At 30.7% G+C, this 15,740-nt stretch overlaps 2 pseudogenes; both read right to left on the minus strand.

Annotated features, from left to right (window-relative positions):
- Window positions 1–247: 247 nt before the first annotated feature.
- On the minus strand, window positions 248–1,725 carry LOC149511575 (ATP-citrate synthase alpha chain protein 2 pseudogene; annotated as a pseudogene).
- Window positions 1,592–2,731, minus strand: LOC149511576 (protein SENSITIVE TO UV 2-like; annotated as a pseudogene).
- Window positions 2,732–15,740: the final 13,009 nt, after the last annotated feature.

The raw sequence follows: 15,740 nt of genomic DNA on the forward strand, positions 1-15,740 counted from the left end.
AGAGGCTCTATCGTCGGATTATTTAACATTAAAGAAAATTCAAAAGAAAAAAATAATAATAATGATTCAGCTTTAGATATAAATCCTTCTCTCCTCAAAAACTCATTGCTTTCGTACAAAAAAAATTGATACTTTCAACTTTTCCTTGAAAATATTTTTTAGAAAACTTAATTTCAAGGAAAATTGATACTTTTAACTTTTGCTCAAAAATATTTTTTAGAAAACTTATTTTCAAGGAAAATTGATACTTTCAACTTTTCTTGAAAAATATTATTCTTGAAAATTTTATTTTATATTATTTTATTCTTTTTTTATTTATTCATGCAAAAAATATTCCAAAAAAAAAAAAACAAACACATAAATAAAAAAATAAAAAAACTATAAAAATAAACAAAGAAAATAAATAAAAAAATAAAAATACAAAATACAAAAAAAAAATCGAAATGGTTCGGTTAAAGGGTTGACGCAGCTTAGCTCTAAACACATAAATCAACTGAAAGGAACGGTTTAGAGGATACGGCTCAGCTTGGCTTGGTAGCTTAAAGTGTCAGCATATATGATACTAGCCCCACCTCAGCAACCATTGTCCAGATACGCCCTTTTGGATTCAAAACAGTGAATTTCAGGGATGCACTCATCTTTTCATCCAATGAATGAATGAAGCTTTCTGTTGGGCTCAAGGCTTTTCCAAAAGGTAGAGGAAACTCTATGTTACCCCACTTATTGAATTTCTTGAATGCAGCAGTGTCATCCAACTCTCCCTTCATATCCAGTGGGTATGGTTCTCCATTCACCAACGTAAATGGATTCATCTCCATAAAGCTGAAATCAAGATCTTGAAAGATAGAAAAGATAGCCATGATGAAGTCACCAATCTTTCCTCGAACTTCAAAAGGGAATGTAGCTATCAATGGCGCGCACATATCCAGGGTTATAGGTTTCTCAGATGAAAGGAAAATGGTCTTAACCTTATCCCAGTTCTCTTCAATTTTGATGTCTCCACATTCTGAAAAGCTAATGGTTAAGCCAAGCCTTTCAGAGACTATTGAAAAGTAATACTCTTCTTCATGGGGGACAAAAGGTTCAATAATGAAGGTGGTTATAGGAGCTTCGCAACCACCCATCTCAACTTCAATGCCAAGGCATGCTTTGATGAATTCAGCAACTTGAGCAAGATCTAAATTGAGAGCAACCAAGCCACTCTTTCTACACTTCCTAAACAATATATATGGCTTGACAACCAATCTGGTGGATGGAAACCATGGTTCTTGGTTTGCTAACTGAGTGGAATCAGTGGATTGTGTCACCTGGGCAGAGTAAATCTGAAGATGAATATTAGCTAGGCTTTTGAGGTGCTCTTTTAGAAGTCTCTTGGAATCGTACTCTCTGATCTTCTTGCGAGCCATTTGGATTGAAAATCTTAATACCAATCAAAGAAAGGAGATTGGTTAGGAGATTAAATGAACCACTTCAGGGTGAATTATCAATGATGGAAGGATGGCAAGGTGGAGACGACAGCAAAATTAGCTTGGTGGGAACTGGTGGTGTCGTGGATTTCAGTTTTTTTTTTTTTTATTCTTGTGATCTTTTCTTAATCTCTGTACTCTTGTTGCCATTCTTTATTTCTTGCTTTAGGATTCCTTTCAAAAGTCAAAAGATGCTTCAGCAAGACATGTAGTATATGGAGCGATCTATAAGCAATAACTGCATTTTCAACACTATAGAGATCAAACAACGACTCAAATAGAGCCTTCAATTGCAACATTCCACTACTAATCTTAGTCAGAGAAAAGTAGAAACAAGATACTTTTGCAGCTTCAGAACTAAGAACAGCATGCACAAAACTTTGCAAAGCCTTACCGAAAGAGCTATTGAATACCAGTGGTTCCATTGTTTTAGAAGGTGAGCTCATATTAATGAACCCAAACAGGATGTCAATATCTGTGGAACAAACTACAAACAACTTGGCTATTAGATTTCTTCTAAACTTTTGGTCACTTGGCAAATCTCAGATACCATGCAACTTCTTAGAAAGATCAAGACAAGCACTTAGATCTATCTGAACTCCAATTTCCTTACAACTTGACTTGGCTGTATTCAGGCTAACCTGATCATCAAAAGCTTTTGCATTTAGAAATTCTTGGATAACCTCATGATGAGCTGCAATAGGGATTCCATGTTCTAAGTTTGCAATCCTCAACCCATGAAAATTAGCAACATTCACCTCATTCTTTGAATCCACAAATGCAAGCTAATCTTCCTTATTTCTTTCTTTCTTAAGCTGTGAACACTCTCGTTCTAGGTCCACTAGCTATTTTGAAATGTGTCCCAACTCCTTCTTTAAGCACTCAATCTCGAGATTCTTAGCTTTTTTAAAACCGCGAACTAGTCGTACAGAAGTCAAAGGAGTAGCGTATTTAGCAAAAATGCCCTTGGAATTCAAAGCCCTAACGAAATCGATGATTCTTTGGTATTGTTCTTTGGGAGGCAAGTAACTGAGATAATCAGTGTGAGATGACGACAAAAATGTAGGTGTTGATGATGTGTTGATGATGTGATGATGATGGTGGTGGTGGCCATGGCAAAGGTGGTAAATAGAAGGAAGAATTAGGGTTGTTTTGGTTAACAGAAGAACAAGAAATAGTGATTTCTTCAACTTGGATAAGTTCCTCCAGGAAACTCGCATCCCATTCTTCCAAATTTTCTTTGCTCATACCCTTTTTTTTCTTGGTTTATGTTTGGGTTTCTTTTTGGGTCACTTAACTTTCATCACTCCCCTGTTGTTGTTGCCTTCCTTCTTGCTGTAAATTGTAATCATTTATAAAACTATGTGATTTAGTTTTAGTGCAATTCTGATTATCATCCAAAGTTAAAAATTAGCACCAATCCTAATCTCATTCTTTCAGCTTTTTTTTTTTTTTTTAAAATAATCAGATAATGGAAAAAGAAAAAGAAATTAAACAATAGATAAACATAAAAAAATAAAAATGATAAATACAAAAATAAAAAAATCTAAAATAAAAATGAATAAAAATCCCTACAACCGAGTTTAGATTAGTCTTGATTGACAAAGAACCTCGGACAAAATAAGGTGTCTAGATATATCATATCTAAAATCGTATCTAATATGAAATATGATACAATAATATGAATTATCAAAACTAATGATAAGTGTACTCTTTCTAATATTTTTACTTGTGATCTTTTAATAAAATTCATAATATGGCTTAACCAAAAAAAAAAAAAAAAGATATAAAACCAATTTTTCCATGTCTAAACAATAAAATCTATTTTATGATTAGGCTTAGCATTATCAGTATTCTGTTCAATACATCTAAGATTCAATCATAGATTCAATCATGAATTATAGTGTAATTATCAAATATAATGACAATTAAAAATATATTTGTAAATAATTGACAAAAAAGGTAATACAGTGAGTCTAATCATCTCGTCCCTAGCACCTACAAACAAACGGATGAAAGAATGTCATAGAGCGGCTACTAGTCATGATTTTGATCATAAATGATACATTTTGTTCGGTGTTAGATATTTACTCACATTTTAATTGGGAATTAATTTGAATTTCAACAAAAATTTATTAGTTAAAAAATTATTTGATGATTGAGATCTTTTAAAAATAAATATATAAAAATTCTTAATGATCAAATAATAAACTATATAAATATAGAGTGGGTCTTAATCTTTAGTGGTCTTAATCAAGTAATAGATTGTATAAATATAGAGAGGGAAAATGATATTGGGGAAGTGTAGATTTTGGGGAATGGATAATTCTACCAAATGCAAGAACATTAAACTTTTGTGTTTTATTGGAGGAATATCAAATTATATAATAATCTTTTTACTATAATATTGTTCATTACATTTAAATAATATGTGACAGACATTAAAATATAGAAAAAAAACATATTTATTTAACAATTTATTTAATTATAATTGTAAATTTTTAGTAAAAGTATTACATATTCAAACTATTTATTAATTTATTTATTTAATTAAAAAAAAAAGAATAAGGTTTTCATTAATAAATGTTGTATGCTACACACAAAAAATATAAAGACAAGACAAAGACAACATTTATTAAGAAACATTGTTTTTATTAAATACATTTTTGATGACATAAATTTTGTGAATAATCTGAAAACCAATTATTTAAATATATGCTGTTATTTTACACAAAGACTATGTTTATTAAGTAAGAATTGTAGTATAAATTTATAATGATAGAAATGTTGTAAGTAATCCAAAAATAAATTATTTAAATAAACCCTAATATTAGGCAAACACAACGGTTTATTCATTATAAATGTAGTCTTTGAACCTACATTATTAATTGCTTCAACTTATTTCCCTCTAAGTTAGAAAACTCTCTACTATCTACATCCTCACTCCAAGTCTTACACTATTGTTATTTCTCTGCATCTTTATGTTGTCGCCATCGACTTTGTGTCCATCCTATCATTGTTGTCGCCTTATTGTTTTAGGTAACAAGTCATTTCATTGATTTACAATATGAAACAAAGAAAATAATAGGCTTTTCAAAGTCTTTTGATATTATCTCCATGCAATATTTTTGTCTAAAGTTATCAATTTCTTGATAAGTAATGGATTTTAAAAAACACATTTCCCCCAAATGAACGTAAAGAAGAACATGTATCTCCCATGACTTAACATGATAACATTGTGTCTCCAACAAATTTTGTAACATGGCATCTTTAAAGAAAAGGAAAGCTAAAGGATGATCTAAGTTGAAAGAATCAACTAGTAAGAAAATATAGGTTGAGTTCAATACCCATAGTTTGCATGTTTTAAGTGGTGGTTCGAAGGTGGCCATCATATTGAATGTCTAGTCTAAGAGTTAATATCCATTAATTACAATAGTTGGAAGAAAGTTCAATCAGAGAAAAAAGATAAATTTTAGGACTCCGTTGTGGTAAGTTATATTAGTCAAATATAAGCTATTGCTTCTTATTTATCTATTGTTTATGGAATGCAATTATCCCACCTTATTCCAATGAACTATTTAATTCTTTGAAGAAGCACTTTAAGATACCTATAGTTTATAAGAAGATTCTATTACTATCTGCTACTCTTAAATTCAAAGATTTCAAAGGCAGATTAACTCTAAAATATATATTATCTAATGCTGACAACTCTGATATTTTGGTTCATGTCCTAATCATATATTCAAAGATAATTAGAGAAACAGAATGGATAAAATTTGTTTTAGCTCAATTATTAGATGAATTTAGTGTATCATAGCAATCTTTTTTAATTGTAGATATTTATTGAAGCAATTGTTATTGAATTTGTATCATAAGTTCCTAGTATCAAATACTTTTTAGCCTATTTGGTTACAAAAAATAAAAGAAATGCAAAAGAAAATATTAGCAAAAATAGTATAGCCAAAGAGTATCAAGAAAGAGTTATACTAATGTGGAATTTGAACTTGTAAGTGTTTTCTTATTGTGTATATATACTTTGTTCAAATCATTTCAATTTTATTTACATTACAAAGGTAACGTATATTTTCATATGATAACAATAAACATTTAGATCAAGCATTGAAATAACAAGATGCGATTATAGACACCAAATTTGTCTAATTTTTTTAGTTGAGTGTCGATTTAAAATTCGTCAAGTGTATTAGGTTTTCAGACCCAAACCTAATTTCAATTCAACCAAGCCCCAAGCTTAATTTTGACTCAACTGGGCTTCAGGCCCAATTCAATCCAACCAGGCGTGAAGCCCAATCTCGTTCTTTAAGCCCAAACCCATTAATATTATATTTTATTTTATTTTATTACTTTAATATTAATTTATTAATTAAACAAAAAAATACAACAAAAATTAAAAATTAAAAAAAAATAAAAAGTAGAGGGGCTGGTGTACAGCACTGCTACCGGCACTATCCAGCCACCCTTGCCCAATCCCATCAAACCAACCACCTCTACCCAAATCCCATTAGACCAACCACCATGCCTAGTCCCATCAGATTAGCTGCTTTCACCAGTCACCGGACTAGCCAACCTATAGCCTCCCCTACAGCCACCACCTACTCCAGCCTACACCATCGCCTAGCCCCTCTAAAGCACTCAGCCTCCCCTCTTTTCATCTTTCTAGGACATATCTTTGGATACACAGACACCCTGCCCTCTAGCTACCCTGAAACACGAAACTCCCACACCCAGAAGCCTAAAACCATTCCCAGAAACCCAAACACTCTACCTATCAAAAAATAAAAAAACTAAAAACACCAGAAAAGTCTAAACATAAAAAACACAAAACACAGTCCTCCCTGTAGCGAGGAGCCTCAGCACCAAAGCCACTTGCACCAAATAAAAAAGCATCATTAGTTGATCTTAAAAAACAAAAAATAGATATAACACAAAAAACTTTAAACCCTGATCTACGTCGATTAAGGCCATTTCTCGCAAAAAAGATGACAAATTTGAGCTCAAAAGGTCGAAAGGAATTTTTTGGTGAATTTTGACGTTTTTTTATCACCGGTAACCACCGACGACAGCCACCAACAACCACTGATGGTGACCCTAGCTAGTGACCAGCACGGCACTGGTTTCTGGCAAAGCCAGAGAAAATTTTTTAAAGTTGGAAATTTTTTTTTTTGAAGGAAAAGTCAAATGAGCTAAAAACAATTGACCTTATATAGAAAAACAAATAAGCAAAATGATGTTGTTTTAGGCATAGAGAGGATCCACGCGTTAACCTGGATCCAACTTAGGATCCACGCAACTGACCCACTGACTTGTCTCTCTTAACTAGCCCTAAACCGGTTCAACTGAACCGTATGTTGAATTGCTCACCAAATCTCCACTCAACTAGTTCAACCGAATTGCTCGCTGAACCATCCTTTTTTTGGCCTAGCTGAATCGATGTTTGACCAAATTGTGGACTGGTCCGGTTCAGGTAAAATTTTTTTTTCAAATTTTTTAATTTTTTTAATTTTTATATATTATTTATTTATATCATTTTTAACATTATTATTGTTATTTATCCATGTTTTAAAACTTTTAAAGTTTATTAGAATAAATACTTTTTGTTTTATAATTAACAATAATAATGATTAAATGACAATAACAATAATAATTCAAATGATTTTTAAAACTTTTAATTCCTTTTAATTATTTTTAATAATCCAAGTATTAAATAAAAAATAATAAAATATGTATAAAATGATAGAATAATAATAATAATAACAATAAAAACTTTTCCCTACCTAGATGTTGGAAGAAATATAATCATGCTTTAAATAATGATAATTTTGCCTAGATGTTGGAGAATTATTATAAAAAAAATTAAAACTAAATGAATTCATATTAACTCTTTATAACAAATATTTATTTTCTTGAAAATTATAAAAATTGAACTTGTTTTGAAAATCCGCCCAGTTGTTGGGGAATTTTAGAAAGGTTCCCGTTTTCCCTAAACCCTAAAATCCAAAAATCAAAACCATAAACCCTAAAACTAAAATCCTAAGTCCTAAACTATAAAACTAAACTGTAAATCCTCCAATCATTAAAATTAAACCCTAAACCCTCTAAACCCTAAAAACAAAACCCTAAACCTTCCAACCCTAAAATCAAACCCCCAACCCTTCAAACCCTAAAATCAAACCCCCAACCCTTCAAACCCTAAAATCTCAAATCCTAAAATCAAAACCCTAAATCTCCATACCTTGAAACTAAACCCTTAAACCTTGAAATTGAAACCCTAAACCTTCAAAACCCTAAAACTAAAACCCCAAATCTCAAACCCCAAAATCGAAACCCTAAAATCCAAAATCCTAAACCCTAAAATCCAAAGTTTTGAAAACTCTAAATTTGGTACAAAATCCCGAATCATTTCTTGAAAGTCACCAAATCCTAAAACCTCGACCTAAACCTATACTTAAAATTATTCTGAAACTCTAAGGATATGTGTGAAAATCTCACATTAAATTATTTGTTCCTAAATGCCGCCTAGACGATGGGGTATTTAGGAAACTTTATTTCATTAAGTTTTTGATATGAATCTTTAATTGGCATTAATAATGGGATTAATAATAAAATATACTAATAGCATGAGTTCTTAAATATAAATAGTCACACCTAAGCTCTGCCTAGATGTTGGAGAGTCAAAGTGGTCTCATTATATTTAAAAATCCATTTTCTAAATTGCATTTAACCATCATGCATAACATTTGTTGGCATACACATATCTATTTGCTATTGTTTGCACTTGATTTGTATATTTATGCCTTAATTTTTGTTCACTACCTGATAGTTCCATCATTTACTTTTTCGCACAAATTTTTTTACTTTAAAAACATGAATTTATAAAATAAAACAAAAATAACATTTCGAAAGAAATAATTTCTGGTACTCTGGCTAGATGTTGGAGAGTCACCAGCAATTATCTTCTACAAATAGTATTTTTTTTATTTTGAGCATTGTTGTGTTAAATCTTAGGCGAAAAAAGTTATTTTAAATTTTGCCTAGATGTTGGAGAATTTTAAGATAATTCTTTAACTTAAAGATTTTCTCAACATTCTCAAATAAAGAGTTTTATCAAAATTTTATTTTTTAAAGCGACAGGGATTGTTATTAAATTTCAAACTAAAATTATTTCAACCAACATTAAAAATAGTGCATAATTAATTGGTACCAATTTATGGGCATTGTAGGGGTGCTAATCCTTCCCCATATGTAACCGACTCCCAACCCAACCTGATTTTCGTAGATCAAAATTTATCTTTTTGATAAACTTTAGACTCGCTTTCATAGTTTTATTAAAAAGATAAACTTTTGGGTAACCAATCACACCCTAAAAAATGATTGGTGGTGACTTTCCATTTTTCTCAATTTTAAAACTCTTTTACGGCTAGTGGTCTCAAAACCATTACGATAGCTTGGCGACTCCATTGGAGACCGTTGAGAGTCAGGTCAAAATTTTAATTATACACTATTAACGGTGGTTGGATTTAATTGGTTTTATTTGATATTTAATTTAATTTCCTTTATTTTAATTTTTCAAATATATATACATACAAGTTAATAAATAAAATAAATTGTATGTTAGTTATTACTTTATTTTGGTTTTTTGTTATGATTTATCTATGTTATTTTGATTAATACATCACTTTGCACACATTTTACATACTCATTCACATGCATGAGCTTTAGACCCGAGCTCTTTTCTTTTTAAGAGGAAATGAAGTAGCTACACTCTCATGAGGTGATAACTTTTGCATTTGTTAGCGAAACACTTTCACTCAGATTGAACCATTTCCGTTAGTAGCCTACAATGGGTGAGGATCGGGAGCCTTACTAGTCTATAATAAACGATCATGTAAAGAATAGTCTGAGAACCTTAGATAAATAAATCCCAACCCAGCATATTGAAAGCCATATGAAGCCTGCCTAGGATAGAGCCATGCCATCCTTTTAGAAAATTATCGAAAGTTACGACATTATACATTATATTTTTTTGTTGTATGGTTGTTATATTATTTCTCTTACTTTTTTGTTTTGAATTCTTGAGTCATTTTATTTTTTTTTATGTATTCTTTGATTGTGTGCATTATATTTTAAGTTGTGGTATTTATTTTAGGTCAGTCATTGAAAAAAAAAAGTTCTTATGGAGCCATCAATGGTGTCAACCTTTCGTAAAAATCATTTAGAAGTCCAAAGCCACGCCATTTTTTTTCCTTTATAAAAATCACCTAAATTAGGATATGTGAGGCACTTAGATATAGTTTACATTTAAGGGTAATAACAGTGTAAATAAAGTTAGGATAAAAAAGAATAAGAAGAAGAAATTAAGAAAAAAAAGAAAAAGAAGAAAAAAGATTTAGGATAGGTAAGAAGTTTGTTTTCTTTAGTCATTCCATTCATCATTAAGTTAGTTTGTATATTTTTGGGATATTCTATTTTTGTATATATTTTTGTATCATTATCATATTCAAGCATTCATAGACATATCACATGCAAATTAGGAATTGTGTCCTCATTCAGTAAGAATAATAGCATAAGCATTATTGGTATTAAACCTTTGAAATAATATTTTTATTGGTAGGTATAAAAAGCCAAAAGTATGGAAAGTCAATTAGAGGCCCGAATTAGTGCGTTGAACAAAATCAGGAGGAGTTTGGTTATTACATTCGAGAGGTAACAAAACAACTCACTGAGTTTACAAAGATTATGAATAGACTAAAAAAATTTTACTTTGACACTTTCTCAAAAGTTTTTACCAACTTTAGCCTAAGTGAGTCCTATGAATTCATAGAGTCATGAACAACTGATTCTTGTTAAGCCTAGTATACTTTCAAAACATGCTAAATCATTCAATGGTTTGAGCAATAATGAAGGCCTGGATAAGATTATGAAAAAGATGAGTGATTTGACCATTTAAGTGTTTGAGCTCTAAAATTTCTAGGACGGGGTTACCAAGTTTCATATAGCCTTCACTAATTATTTCAAGCTCAAACTTGCATTCAAATCCTTTCCGTGACAATTTTTGACCTTCTTTCCAAACATCTGTGATCAAGCCCTAAAACTTCATACAATCTCTGATAAGTCCATATCTGAACCAAAATCTTTGGCCTTTCATTCCCCAATCATCTGTTCAGCCAATTGCTCAAGTTTGAAGCTTTGCACCACCATCAAATCTTATGACTCCTAGCCAACCTGTTACTTAAAAATTACTCAAGAAAAAGAAAAAATGAGATCCTCTCCCTATTTTATAAAAAAAAAAATTTCTTTTTTCATTTGTTTATGAGACACCTTATTGTCCCTGTTTCTTTAAAGCATTTAAAGCCTTTGTACCTAAAATAATTTGACCCACATGCAAGATGTGAAAATCGTAGTAAGAATATAGGACATTCGATTAAAAATTTTGAAGCTTTCAAGCACAAGGTACTATCATTCATAGATGTAAAATGGTTTGGTCCAACTATAATAAAAGATTAAAAGATCTAGAAATAATGGGAAAAAGGATTGCAAGATGATAAACATGGATGGGACTTTTGTTTAAAAAGGGTCTTCAAGTGATAGGCTATTTGAAAAATAAAATGCTTTATGAATTTCTTCTGTTTGAAATTTTTTTTATGTTGACATGACATTGTTTGTTGAACTTAGATATGTGAATTATGGTTCATCTTTCATTTTTACCCTTTTGCCAATTCTCATAGTTTTCACTAAAGAGTTTTGTTAGTTGTGCATTCACTCATTCATTCATTCATTTGTGTTTCCATTCATTCATTCATCCATTTATGTATTCATTCAATATAATGCAATTCTTATGTGCTCTAAAAGAAAGAATTTTTTTCAAGAATAATCTCTACAATTTTCTTCTAAGGATCTGGAGAATATTGATTGGATAAGAGAGATAAAAAAGATCATTGATGGACAGTGTGCTTAAGGAAATAATCATCCTGAAAGACCTAGCTTAAGACTCATAAGGGAAAAGCCAGGGAATCTAAATGAACAAAGAAGGTATAATCTCTTGGAAGAAAGGGTTCGAGCTATTGAGGGTAAGGAGGAATCTTGTGATGTAAAGAAATCTCAGCTAGTTCCAGATATGATTATTTCACTCAAGTTCAAGGTTTCGACATTTGAAAAATATAATGGAACTGGATGTCCTAAGACACATTTGGCTCAATACTATCACAAAATGGTTGGGTATGTTGGTGACATAAACTTACTTATTCATGTTTTTTAAGAAAGTTTGATTAGGGCAACAGTCAATTGGTATTATAGTCTAAAGAGTGGTCAAATTCATACTTGAAGGGATTTATCACGGGCATTCTTAGAGCAATACTGATATATGTTAGAGTTGGCTCCAGACTGATTAACCATTCAAAATATAAGAAAGAGCCCCAATGAGAGCTATAAAGAATATACTGTTAGATGGAAAGAAATGACATTACAAGTACAACCACTTCTTACCAATAAGGAGCTAAATTCCTTATTTATGGATACTTTTTCTTCTCCCTATTGTAATAAGTTGATCAATAATACTTCATCAGAGTTTGTGAATTTATTATTTGTTATGGGCAGAATTGAAAATAGGATAAAAAAGAAATAATTATAAATGTTAGTGATGAAAAGAAGGGAGATATTTTTGCAGAACAAGCCCAAGAAACAATTGTTAAATGACGAAATAAGAGAAACTTCACCATGATACAAGAAGATTTAATGGATGACTATTCACAATGGTCACCATATTATCCTTAATCAATATTTCATATTAGTGATTTTCCCTAACCACTTCATCTATGTGTTTTAATTCCTTCACTACAAGCAATTATAGAATAAAGGATCAACTTAAGCCATTCACAAAGCTGTAAGAGAAAGAGAGTCAAAGTGTATCATTCATTTTTAATACCTTATGCTGATCTCTTTATCTTACTGGTCAAGAATCGTATGATCTTTATTATTCTTGTAAAACCCAAAAAGCCTTCATACCTGAAGTGGTAAGATCCTAATGCTAAATGTGAATTTCATGATAGAGTTAAAGAGCATTCCATAAAATATTATACTACCTTCAAGGATACAGTTCAAGCTTTGATCGATACAGATGTTGTAAAGTTTAAAGAGCTGGTTGGTGGTCTTGATGATTGATAGTAGTAGAGTTACAAGTTAGTGATGCTAAAGTTAAAACATCAAAAGGGAAACTTTTGTTTATGTAACTTTGAATGTCATCTCAAAAGTACCATCAAGATGGTAAATTTTTTGGTCAGGTATGAAAGTTCGCATGGCATGAGTAAACATTGTGCATCATAGTGTTTTATGGTTATCTTATCATTTGAGGTCTTTTATTTCATATAAGTTTTTGATATATGATTGGTTTTCTATAAAAAAAATTAATTAGTAAAAAAAGAAAATATGTTAGATATGAATAAAGCCCCACGTGGTTAAGTATCTAGGCTATAGAAATGCCTTAAAAAAAAGCAAAAAAAAAGGAAAAAAGTTTTGAGTCTAAGATGAATTGGCAATCACTATTAAGAATTTCCTAAATACCAAAACACTAATTTGCTTTAATCATTCAGTTGACCCCATCATCAACCATGACCCTTTGATAGCCTTGAATTTGAATTTGTGAACCTTGTTTTCACCTAATATTATATCAAAGGGTAATATTCTTTTCTAAGGCAATGAACAATGAAATAGCCATTAAAAAAATGTATGGTTCCTAGAAAATCAAGTGTATATGACTTTTTTTTTTAAGAATTCAAATGTGATAATTTGATGTGTCAAGCTTATGCTGCAATTCCAAAATTTCCATACCCAAGTTTTGTGAAATGCACTCAAACATACTACCCTTTCAACCTTTTACCCCAAAATTGACCTAATCCTTTATCCTAAGGTATGTTTGTCAGAAAAGAAATACCTTATTGCTTCTAAGGCAACTTGAGTTATGATCACTTTTTTTGTCCTCTTTTTATGGAGTAACTTAGATCATCTAATACCTTAAACATGTTTACCCCACATAATCCTTTTCTCATTCTTTTCATATGATCCTTCTCTTGTAATTACTTTCATTAAGGGTGGTTTGTTAAAATAAGGAATCTTTTATGAAACATATTACTGGCAAAATGAATCTAGGTGTGAGCCATGAGGGCATGTCAAAAAATGAAAGAAAAAAGCAAAGGAAAAAAATGATTATGACATCATGTACTTAGAAAATTTGAGCAAATCCAAATAAAGTCCTGACAGTGTTAAAGCTTGGAAAAGGGACAAGAAAAAACCTAAAATAGAAAAGAGGTAATAATTCAAAAAAAAAACCAAAAAAAACTTTTGAGATAAAAACTTTTCTTCAAGTTCATTTTCCTAAAGAGAACTACTCTTCAATTTAAGTGTTTATGCTTGAAATGACGAATGACCATCTTTCATTATCCCTTCATAAAAATAAAAATTTATCCTTTGTTACCCCTTTGAGCCTAATTGAATTCTTTCAAAATAAACCCTGACAAGGATCACCCTTTACATTAGCGGGCAAAAAAGAATGCATTTAGGGAATAAGAATAGGGATGTCTAATGGAATCTCATGCGGTGGGGGCAAAAGCCTAATATAAAGTTCACAAAAGTTTTGAATCTACTCAGTGAAAGAATGTAAAAGAAAAAAAATGAAAGGAATGAAAGAATAAAAAAAAAGAAAAGAAAAAAAAAGAATGAGCGGAAAGCAGAAAAGGTAATATACCTTAGAGTGTATCCTTCAAATAAAAAATGATCCTTAATTTCAAATATCCTTAAATACTTGTTTTGGGCCTTTCTATCCTTTTTTTGGCAATCATGAACCTTAACCTACATTACAACCTTTGAAAAGTCCATATTGGATAATGTATACAAGCTTAAACTTGAAGAGTTTCTCTTGAAAAAATGAACATAAATCTTTTATGTTCCCCTTTATTACCTAATTTCCTGTTTAAACTGTTAAAACCTTTTGAAAAAATTCTTTTCCTCTTTCGCGTTAGGTTTAAATTTTTTTTAAGTGCATAATGTGTAAAAAAAATCAAATAAAAAAAAATAGAAATAAAAGCGGCTCTAGAGTGAAAACCTTCAAAAAGGCAATCTAGAGCAATCCCTGAAAGGCCACTCCTGATGCTAAATATGATGGATATTGAAGCAAGTAAAGCCAAATCTTTTTAAAAGATCTGAAATATCAAAGCCACAGAAGTCTTAGATGGGTTGATTTCGAATATCCCAACTATTATTCAATCCCAAATAACCTTTTAAAATCTCAAGCCCTTATAGCTGACCTTGATATATATCAAAATGTTGCATTTAGAGACTACGAAAAATGTTGAATATGTTTGATTTTCAAGGAATTCATGTTCTTAGAAAAGCTTATGTTTCATCTGTGAGCTTGCATGAAAAATTATGTGCCTTTTCCACTCCTTTCAAGTGTTGAAACCTTTTGAATAAACAAAAATCTCTGTCTATAGAACCATTACATCTATTTGGAAAGAAAATTTCCACCTCTTTTATTTCTAATAAGGATTGCCAAATTTTAAAATAATTTAGGCCCAGTTTATCTAGCCATTACTAAAGTTTTAAGCCCCGTTTAGCTAGCCCTTAAGCAAATTTTAAGCTCAATTGATCTAGCTATCAATGAAGTTTTAAGCTCTGTTTGTTTGGCCATTAATGAAGTTTTAAGCCCAGTTTATCTGGCCCTAAATGAGGTTTTAAGTCCAGTTTAGCAAGCCCTTAATAAAATTTAAGCCCAGTTTATCTAGCCTCAAAAGAGTTTTAGAGTTTCAAGGTTTTATCCAGAATAAAAAAAAATTCTCAATGCAAACCTTTTGAAAGATCAATACCCATTAAAGACCTTACATTCAAAAAAAAAAAAGAGAGAAAAAAACTAGCCTTGTCCTCTTCCCATATCTTGTTTGAAAGGTAATGGCTAATTTTGACACACATTGAAGTATCATGTTTTCAATAAAAGAAAAGTGTTTAAAAAAAATATTTCTTCCGTAAGCCCAAGAGAAATCTTTGCAACCCTCGTCGAGCTTTCCATGAGATATGCCACCAGTAAAAAGAATTGAATTGTCAATTATCCCACCCATAAGCCTTCTAAATAAAAGTCATCAATTTCCAAAAGATTCAGAAGTCTTGAGTTTAAAATTTTTTTTCATTTGATTGCAAAGATACTTTATGTGGGATAATTTTTTGATCACTTTTGAAAATTTTATAGATTATTTGAGCATTTTGTATATAATA

Source organism: Durio zibethinus, chromosome 25 (assembly GCF_047325235.1).
Source record: "Durio zibethinus cultivar Kanyao isolate XHJ-2024 chromosome 25, ASM4732523v1, whole genome shotgun sequence".
NCBI classification, from domain to species: domain Eukaryota; kingdom Viridiplantae; phylum Streptophyta; class Magnoliopsida; order Malvales; family Malvaceae; genus Durio; species Durio zibethinus.